Below are 9,046 nucleotides of genomic sequence, written 5' to 3' on the forward strand. Positions count from 1 at the left end.
ACTCTAACCACTAGGCTACCCTGCCGCCTCTACACTCTAACCACTAGGCTACCCTGCCGCCTCTACACTCTAACCACTAGGCTACCCTGCCGCCTCTACACTCTAACCACTAGGCTACCCTGCCACCTCTACACTCTAACCACTAGGCTATGTGGTTAGAGTCTCAAGATATGTTAGTTTCTATTCTACCATTTAGAGACAAGCTAGTCATAATGACTGTTTGTTTCTATTCTACCATTTAGAGACAAGCTAGTCATAATGACTGTTCGTTTCTATTCTACCATTCCAGAAAGAAGCTGAAGAAGGTTTGGGACCGGGCTGTGACCTTCCTCTCAGCCAATGAGAGCCGTATCAGGACAGAGTCTCAGCGGATTGGCGGAGCCGACTTCCTGGTGTGGAGGTGGCTCCAGCCCTCTCTGAGCTGCGACCAGATCTCACTCATCCCCTCCAAAGTCTGGCAGGGCAAAGGTAACTAACCCGTCCCCCATTCCTAGTGTGCTCCCAAATGGCACCCTGTTCCCTACGTAGGGCACTACCAACTCCCTATTAATACCCGTGGTTACGAAATGTGATGTTCGATGTCCACGTCCTTTTTGGTCGTGTAGTTTCATGTCAGAAATAAGAAAATGTTTCTTCCCTGCTGCTATACTGTCCATCTAGCGTCTCTTGTCTGTCTCTTGTCCATCTAACACATTTCCTGTCTTTTTCTCCATCGAACGTCTCTTTCCTGTCTGTCTCTCTTCTCTCAGCGTTCCCTCTGGACAGGAGGAACTCCTCCCAACAGTTTAACACCGTGTCTGAAGATCAGAAACATGTTTGATCCAGTCATGTGAGTACCAGAGGGTGTTACTAAGTCCATGTGTTCACCATCAGTCTTTAAGGTTCTGTCGGGGTTAGGGATGAGCATGTACTTGTCAGGGGACTAAAACACTCTCTTTGCATGTCGGTATCAGCAGACTCTCTTAGATGTTGACGTGGACGTTGGCAGACTCTCTTAGATGTGGACGTTGGCAGACTCTCTTAGATGTTGACGTGGACGTTGGCAGACTCTTAGATGTGGACGTTGGCAGACTCTCTTAGATGTGGACGTTGGCAGACTCTCTTAGATGTGGACGTTGGCAGACTCTCTTAGATGTGGACGTTGGCAGACTCTCTTAGATGTTGACGTGGACGTTGGCAGACTCTCTTAGATGTGGACGTTGGCAGACTCTCTTAGATGTTGACGTGGACGTTGGCAGACTCTCTTAGATGTTGACGTGGACGTTGGCAGACTCTCTTAGATGTGGACGTTGGCAGACTCTCTTAGATGTTGACGTGGACGTTGGCAGACTCTCTAGATGTTGACGTGGACGTTGGCAGACTCTCTAGATGTGGACGTTGGCAGACTCTCTAGATGTTGACGTGGACGTTGGCAGACTCTCTTAGATGTTGACGTGGGCGTTGGCAGACTCTCTTAGATGTGGACGTTGGCAGACTCTCTTAGATGTTGACGTGGACGTTGGCAGACTCTCTTAGATGTTGACGTGGACGTTGGCAGACTCTCTTAGATGTGGACGTTGGCAGACTCTCTTAGATGTTAACGTGGACGTTGGCAGACTCTCTTAGATGTTGACGTGGACGTCGGCAGACTCTCTTAGATGTTGACGTGGACGTCGGCAGACTCTCTTAGATGTTGACGTGGACGTCGGCAGACTCTCTTAGATGTGGACGTTGGCAGACTCTCTTAGATGTGGACGTTGGCAGACTCTCTTAGATGTGGACGTTGGCAGACTCTCTTAGATGTGGACGTCGGCAGACTCTCTTAGATGTGGACGTCGGCAGACTCTCTTAGATGTGGACGTTGGCAGACTCTCTTAGATGTTGACGTGGACGTTGGCAGACTCTCTTAGATGTGGACGTTGGCAGACTCTCTTAGATGTGGACGTTGGCAGACTCTCTTAGATGTGGACGTTGGCAGACTCTCTTAGATGTGGACGTTGGCAGACTCTCTTAGATGTGGACGTTGGCAGACTCTCTTAGATGTGGACGTTGGCAGACTCTCTTAGATGTGGACGTTGGCAGACTCTCTTAGATGTGGACGTTGGCAGACTCTCTTAGATGTTGACGTGGACGTTGGCAGACTCTCTCTTAGATGTTGACGTGGACGTTGGCAGACTCTCTCTTAGATGTTGACGTGGACGTTGGCAGACTCTCTCTTAGATGTTGACGTGGACGTCGGCAGACTCTCTTAGATGTTGACGTGGACGTCGGCAGACTCTCTTAGATGTGGACGTCGGCAGACTCTCTTAGACGTGGACGTTGGCAGACTCTCTTAGATGTTGACGTGGACGTAGGCAGACTTTCTTAGATGTTGACGTGGACGTCGGCAGACTCTCTTAGATGTGGACGTCGGCAGACTCTCTTAGATGTGGACGTCGGCAGACTCTCTTAGATGTGGACGTCGGCAGACTCTCTTAGGTGTGGACGTCGGCAGAGTCTCTTAGGTGTGGACGTTGACGACGGCGGGCTCTCTCTTGGACGACGGCGGGCTCTCTCTTGGACGTGGGCGGGCTCTCTCTTGGGCGTGGGCGGGCTCTCTCTTGGGCGTGGGCGGGCTCTCTCTTGGGCGTGGGCGGGCTCTCTCTTGGGCGTGGGCGGGCTCTCTCTTGGGCGTGGGCGGGCTCTCTCGTGGACGTGGGCGGGCTCTCTCTTGGACGTGGGCGGGCTCTCTCTTGGACGTGGGCGGGCTCTCTCTTGGACGTGGGCGGGCTCTCTCTTGGACGTGGGCGGGCTCCCTCTTGGACGTGGGCGGGCTCCCTCTTGGACGTGGGCGGGCTCCCTCTTGGACGTGGGCGGGCTCTCTCTTGGACGGGGACGTGGGCGGGCTCTCTCTTGGGCGTGGGCGGGCTCTCTCAGATGTGGATGTATATTGTATCAAGTGTTTTCCCTGGGCTGGAAGTGTCTGTCTGCATGTGAGATTGTCCCGTGATGGAACGGCTATCCCAGTGGAATGACACGTGTATGTGCCACATGTACTGTCCTATCTTACCTGTGTGTTCTTGACTACCAGGTTAGAGGTGGGTTCGGACGTCTAGATGACATCTGACCCCTTTACGTGTGTGTGTGTGTGTGTGTAACAGGGAGGTTGGTGAAAACTGGCATCTGGCCATCCACGAGGCCATCTTGGAGAAGTGTTGTGACAACGACGGCATCGTCCACATCGCTGTCGACAAGAACTCCAGAGAGGTGAGTGTCTGTCACAGCTGTTCTATCAAGCAATGGCTGTGTTCCAAGCGGCTCCCTATTCTTTTACCAAATAGGTGCTGTCTTCTGTATACCACCCCTAACTGATCACAACACAACTGATTGGCTCAAACGCACCAAGAAAACCAGGCACACCTGTTCATTGAAAATGCATTCCAGATGACTACCTCATGAAGCTGGTTGAGAGAATGCCAAGAGTGTGCAAAGCTGTCAGAGGGTGCCTACTTTGAAGAATCTCAAATATAAAACATTTTGATTTAACACTTTAACAGACATCTGGTTATATATCCACTGACCAGGTGGAACCAACAGCCATCTGGTTATATATCCACTGACCAGGTGGAACACATGGTAATATATCCACTGACCAGGTGGAACACATGGTAATATATCCACTGACCAGGTGGAACCAACAGCCATCTGGTTATATATCCACTGACCAGGTGGAACCAACAGCCATCTGGTTATATATCCACTGACCAGGTGGAACCAACAGCCATCTGGTTATATATCCACTGACCAGGTGGAACCAACAGCCATCTGGTTATATATCCACTGACCAGGTGGAACCAACAGCCATCTGGTTATATATCCACTGACCAGGTGGAACCAACAGCCATCTGGTTATGTATCCACTGACCAGGTGGAACCAACAGCCATCTGGTTATATATCCACTGACCAGGTAGAACCAACAGCCATCTGGTTATATATCCACTGACCAGGTGGAACAACAGCCATCTGGTTATATATCCACTGACCAGGTGGAACCAACAGCCATCTGGTTATATATCCACTGACCAGGTGGAACCAACAGCCATCTGGTTATATATCCACTGACCAGGTGGAACCAACAGCCATCTGGTTATATATCCACTGACCAGGTGGAACCAACAGCCATCTGGTTATATATCCACTGACCAGGTGGAACCAACAGCCATCTGGTTATATATCCACTGACCAGGTGGAACCAACAGCCATCTGGTTATATATCCACTGACCAGGTGGAACCAACAGCCATCTGGTTATATATCCACTGACCAGGTGGAACCAACAGCCATCTGGTTATATATCCACTGACCAGGTGGAACCAACAGCCATCTGGTTATATATCCACTGACCAGGTAGAACCAACAGCCATCTGGTTATATATCCACTGACCAGGTAGAACCAACAGCCATCTGGTTATATATCCACTGACCAGGTGGAACACATGGTTATATATCCACTGACCAGGTGGAACCAACAGCCATCTGGTTATATATCCACTGACCAGGTGGAACCAACAGCCATCTGGTTATATATCCACTGACCAGGTGGAACCAACAGCCATCTGGTTATATATCCACTGACCAGGTGGAACCAACAGCCATCTGGTTATATATCCACTGACCAGGTGGAACCAACAGCCATCTGGTTATATATCCACTGACCAGGTGGAACCAACAGCCATCTGGTTATATATCCACTGACCAGGTGGAACCAACAGCCATCTGGTTATATATCCACTGACCAGGTGGAACCAACAGCCATCTGGTTATATATCCACTGACCAGGTGGAACCAACAGCCATCTGGTTATATATCCACTGACCAGGTGGAACCAACAGCCATCTGGTTATATATCCACTGACCAGGTGGAACCAACAGCCATCTGGTTATATATCCACTGACCAGGTGGAACCAACAGCCATCTGGTTATATATCCACTGACCAGGTGGAACCAACAGCCATCTGGTTATATATCCACTGACCAGGTGGAACCAACAGCCATCTGGTTATATATCCACTGACCAGGTGGAACCAACAGCCATCTGGTTATATATCCACTGACCAGGTGGAACCAACAGCCATCTGGTTATATATCCACTGACCAGGTGGAACCAACAGCCATCTGGTTATATATCCACTGACCAGGTGGAACCAACAGCCATCTGGTTATATATCCACTGACCAGGTGGAACCAACAGCCATCTGGTTATATATCCACTGACCAGGTAGGACCAACAGCCATCTGGTTATATATCCACTGACCAGGTAGAACCAACAGCCATCTGGTTATATATCCAGGTAGAACCAACAGCCATCTGGTTATATATCCAGGTAGAACCAACAGCCATCTGGTTATATATCCAGGTAGAACCAACAGCCATCTGGTTATATATCCAGGTAGAACCAACAGCCATCTGGTTATATATCCAGGTAGAACCAACAGCCATCTGGTTATATATCCAGGTAGAACCAACAGCCATCTGGTTGCATAGCCACCCGACAGACAGAACTGGCAGCCATCTGTGTTATATATCCTGTGATAGAAGAGCTTGTTTATATATCCTCTCTCTCAACAGCTCTCTCTCCAGGGCTGTGTCTATAACCTGTGATAGAAGAGCTTGTTAACCTCTCTCTCTCCAGGGCTGTGTTTATAACCTGTGATAGTAGAGCTTGTTAACCTCTCTCTCTCCTCTCTCTCCAGGGCTGTGTCTATAACCTGTGATAGTAGAGCTTGTTAACCTCTCTCTCTCCTCTCTCTCCAGGGCTGTGTCTATAACCTGTGATAGTAGAGCTTGTTAACCTCTCTCTCCAGGGCTGTGTCTATAACCTGTGATAGTAGAGCTTGTTAACCTCTCTCTCTCCTCTCTCTCCAGGGCTGTGTCTATAACCTGTGATAGTAGAGCTTGTTAACCTCTGGTCTCTCCTCTCTCCAGGGCTGTGTCTATAACCTGTGATAGTAGAGCTTGTTAACCTCCTCTCTCCTCTCTCTCCAGGGCTGTGTTTATAACCTGTGATAGAAGAGCTTGTTAACCTCTCTCTCCTCTCTCTCCAGGGCTGTGTCTATGTGAAGTGTCTGTCAGCAGAACACTCAGGGAAAGCCTTCAAGGCGCTACATGGCTCCTGGTTCGATGGTAAAATCACTTTTTAAAATATATTTTAAATGACTTTAGCAACAACAACACTAGTCTTTGATTGTCCTTCGTTGTCCTTCCGTCCTCTAATGAACCTTGTTGTTACCTGCTGACTTCCTTATTGTTGACCATTTTATCTCACCACCTGGATCAAAGCCAATAGCCCTTGTTTGCTAACTTTGAGCCAATAGCATTTTGTACTACTATTCATGTGGGGCTGTGATCATTGATACCGGATAAAATAGGAAGGATTTAAGAGATTTAGTCACATGGTTGGTTTTCATTGTCTCTCGCTCTCTCTCTCCCTACCTACTGCCCCCCCCCTCCCTACTCCCCCTACCTACCTACTGCCCCCCTCCCTACTACTGCCCCCTCCCTACCTACTGCCCCCCTCCCTACCTACTGCCCCCCTCCCTACCTACTGCCCCCCTCCCTCCTACCCCTCCCTACCTACTGCCCCCCTCCTACCTACTGCCCCCTCCCTACCTACTGCCCCCTCCCTACCCCCCCCCCCCTCCCTACCTACTGCCCCCCTACCTACCTACTGCGCCCCCCTACCTACCTACTGACCCCCCCCCTACCTACTGCCTCCCCTCCCCTACCTACTGCCCCTCCCCTCCCCTCCCTACTGCCCCTCCCCTCCCCTACCTACTGCCTCCCCTCCCTACCTACTGCCTCCCCTCCCTACCTACTGCCTCCCCTCCCTCACCTACTGCCTCCCCTCCCTACTGACTCCCCTCCCTACCTACTGCCTCCCTCCCCTCCCTCCCTACCCCCTCCTTCCCTACCTACTGCCCCCCCCTCCCCTCCCTATCCTGCCTCCCCTCCCCTACCTACTGCCCCCCCCTCCCTCCCTACTCCCCCTCCCCCCTACCCCCCCCCCCCCCTCCCTACCTACTGCCCCCCTCTCCCTACCTACCCCTCCCCTACCTACTCCCCCTCCCTGCCTACTGCCCCCCCTCCCTACCTCACTGCCCCCTACTGCCCCCCCTCCCTACCTCGTGCCCCTCCCTACCTACTGCCCCTCCCTCCCCTCCCTACCTACTCCCCCCTCCCTACTGACTCCTCTCCTACTGACTCCCTCCTCCCTACTGACTCCTCCTCCTACTGCCCCCTCCCCTCCCTACTGCCCCCTCCCCTCCCTACTGCCTCACTCCCCTCCCTACCCTCCCTACCTACTGACCCCCCCCCTACCTACTGCCTCCTACCTACTGCCCCCTCCCTCCTACTGACCCCCTCCCTACCTACTGACCCCCTCCCTACCTACTGACCCCCTCTACCTACTGACCCCCCTCCTACCTACTGCCCCCCTCCCTACCTACTGCCCCCCTCCCTACCTACTGCCCCCTACCTACTGCCCCCCTCCTACCTACTGCCCCCTCCCTACCCTTACCCCCTCCTCCCTACCCATTGCCCCCCCCCCCTCCCTACCTACCTACTGCCCCCCTCCCCTACCTACTGACCCCCCCTCCCCTACCTACTGACCCCCTCCCTACCTACTGCCCCCCCCCCTACCTACTGCCCCCTCCCTACCTACTGCCCCCCTCCCTACCTACTGCCCCCCTCCCCTACCTACCCCCTCCTACCTACTGCCCCCCTCCCCTACCTACTGCCCCCCCCTCCCTACCTACTGCCCCCCCCCCCTACCTACCTACTGCCCCCCCTCACCTCCCTACACTCTACCCCCCCCCCCCCTCCCTACCTACTGCCCCCTCCCAGGTAAGCTGGTGACGGTGAAGTACCTGCGTCTGGACCGTTACCACCAGCGTTTCCCTCAGGCCCAGGGCTGTACCACCTCCCTGAAGCCCTCGAACACCTACATGAACACCATGTCCAGACTACGTCACCATACCAGCCCTGACACGAACTCTCTAGGCTTCTCCTGAGGGGGGGATTACCCCAACCTCCCCTCTCCCTCAACCCCACCACACCAGCCCTGACACGAACTCTCTAGGCTTCTCCTGAGGGGGGGGGATTACCCCAGCCTCCCTCTCCCTCAGCCCCACCACACCAGCCCTGACACGAACTCTCTAGGCTTCTCCTGAGGGGGGATTACCAGCCTCCCCTCTCCCTCAACCCCCACCACACCAGCCCTGACCACGAACTCTAAACTTCTCCTGAGGGGGGGATTACCCTGCCTCCCCTCTCCCTCAACCCCACCACACCAGCCCTGACACACGAACTCTCTAGGCTTCTCCTGAGGGGATTACCCCAGCCTCCCTCTCCCTCAACCCCACCACACAGCCCTGACACGAACTCTCTAGGCTTCTCCTGAGGGGAGGGGGGTGGAGTACCCCAGCCTCCTCTCTCCCTCAACCCCACCACCGAACTCTCTAGGCTTCTCCTGGGGGGCAGATTACCCCAGCCTCCCTCTCCCTCTCCCTCAACCCCACCACACGAACTCTCTAGGCTTCTCCTGAGGGGGGGGGGGGATGCTAGATACCCCAGCCTCCTCTCTCCCTGAACCCCACAGATACCACCACACCAGCCCTGACAGCTCCTTCTTACCCCTGTGTAACGGTCTCACCTCAACACACAGCCCCCTTTCCTTCAACACCAGTCTCCCTTAACAAGCCTGGAGGTGATGGCAGCTGGGTGAACCGTCTGTCTCTCAGGGCTGGGTTGAACCGTCTGTCTCAACTCACAGGGCTGGGTTGAACCGTCTGTCTCAACTCACAGGGCTGGGTTGAACCGTCTGTCTCACAGGGCTGGGTGGAACCGTCTGTCTCACAGGGCTGGGTGGAACCGTCTGTCTCAACTCACAGGGCTGGGTGGAACCGTCTGTCTCACAGGGCTGGGTTGAACCGTCTGTCTCACAGGGCTGGGTTGAACCGTCTGTCTCACAGGGCTGGGTTAGACGATCTGTCTCACAGGGCTGGGTTGAACCTGTCTCAACTCACAGG

General features: G+C 53.5%; 1 pseudogene; it reads left to right on the plus strand.

Moving 5' to 3' along the window:
• Positions 1 to 8,030, plus strand: part of LOC124027527 — a 34,074-nt pseudogene extending 26,044 nt beyond the window's left edge.
• Positions 8,031 to 9,046: the final 1,016 nt, after the last annotated feature.

This window comes from Oncorhynchus gorbuscha, unplaced genomic scaffold (assembly GCF_021184085.1).
Source record: "Oncorhynchus gorbuscha isolate QuinsamMale2020 ecotype Even-year unplaced genomic scaffold, OgorEven_v1.0 Un_scaffold_3330, whole genome shotgun sequence".
Lineage (NCBI taxonomy): Eukaryota > Metazoa > Chordata > Actinopteri > Salmoniformes > Salmonidae > Oncorhynchus > Oncorhynchus gorbuscha.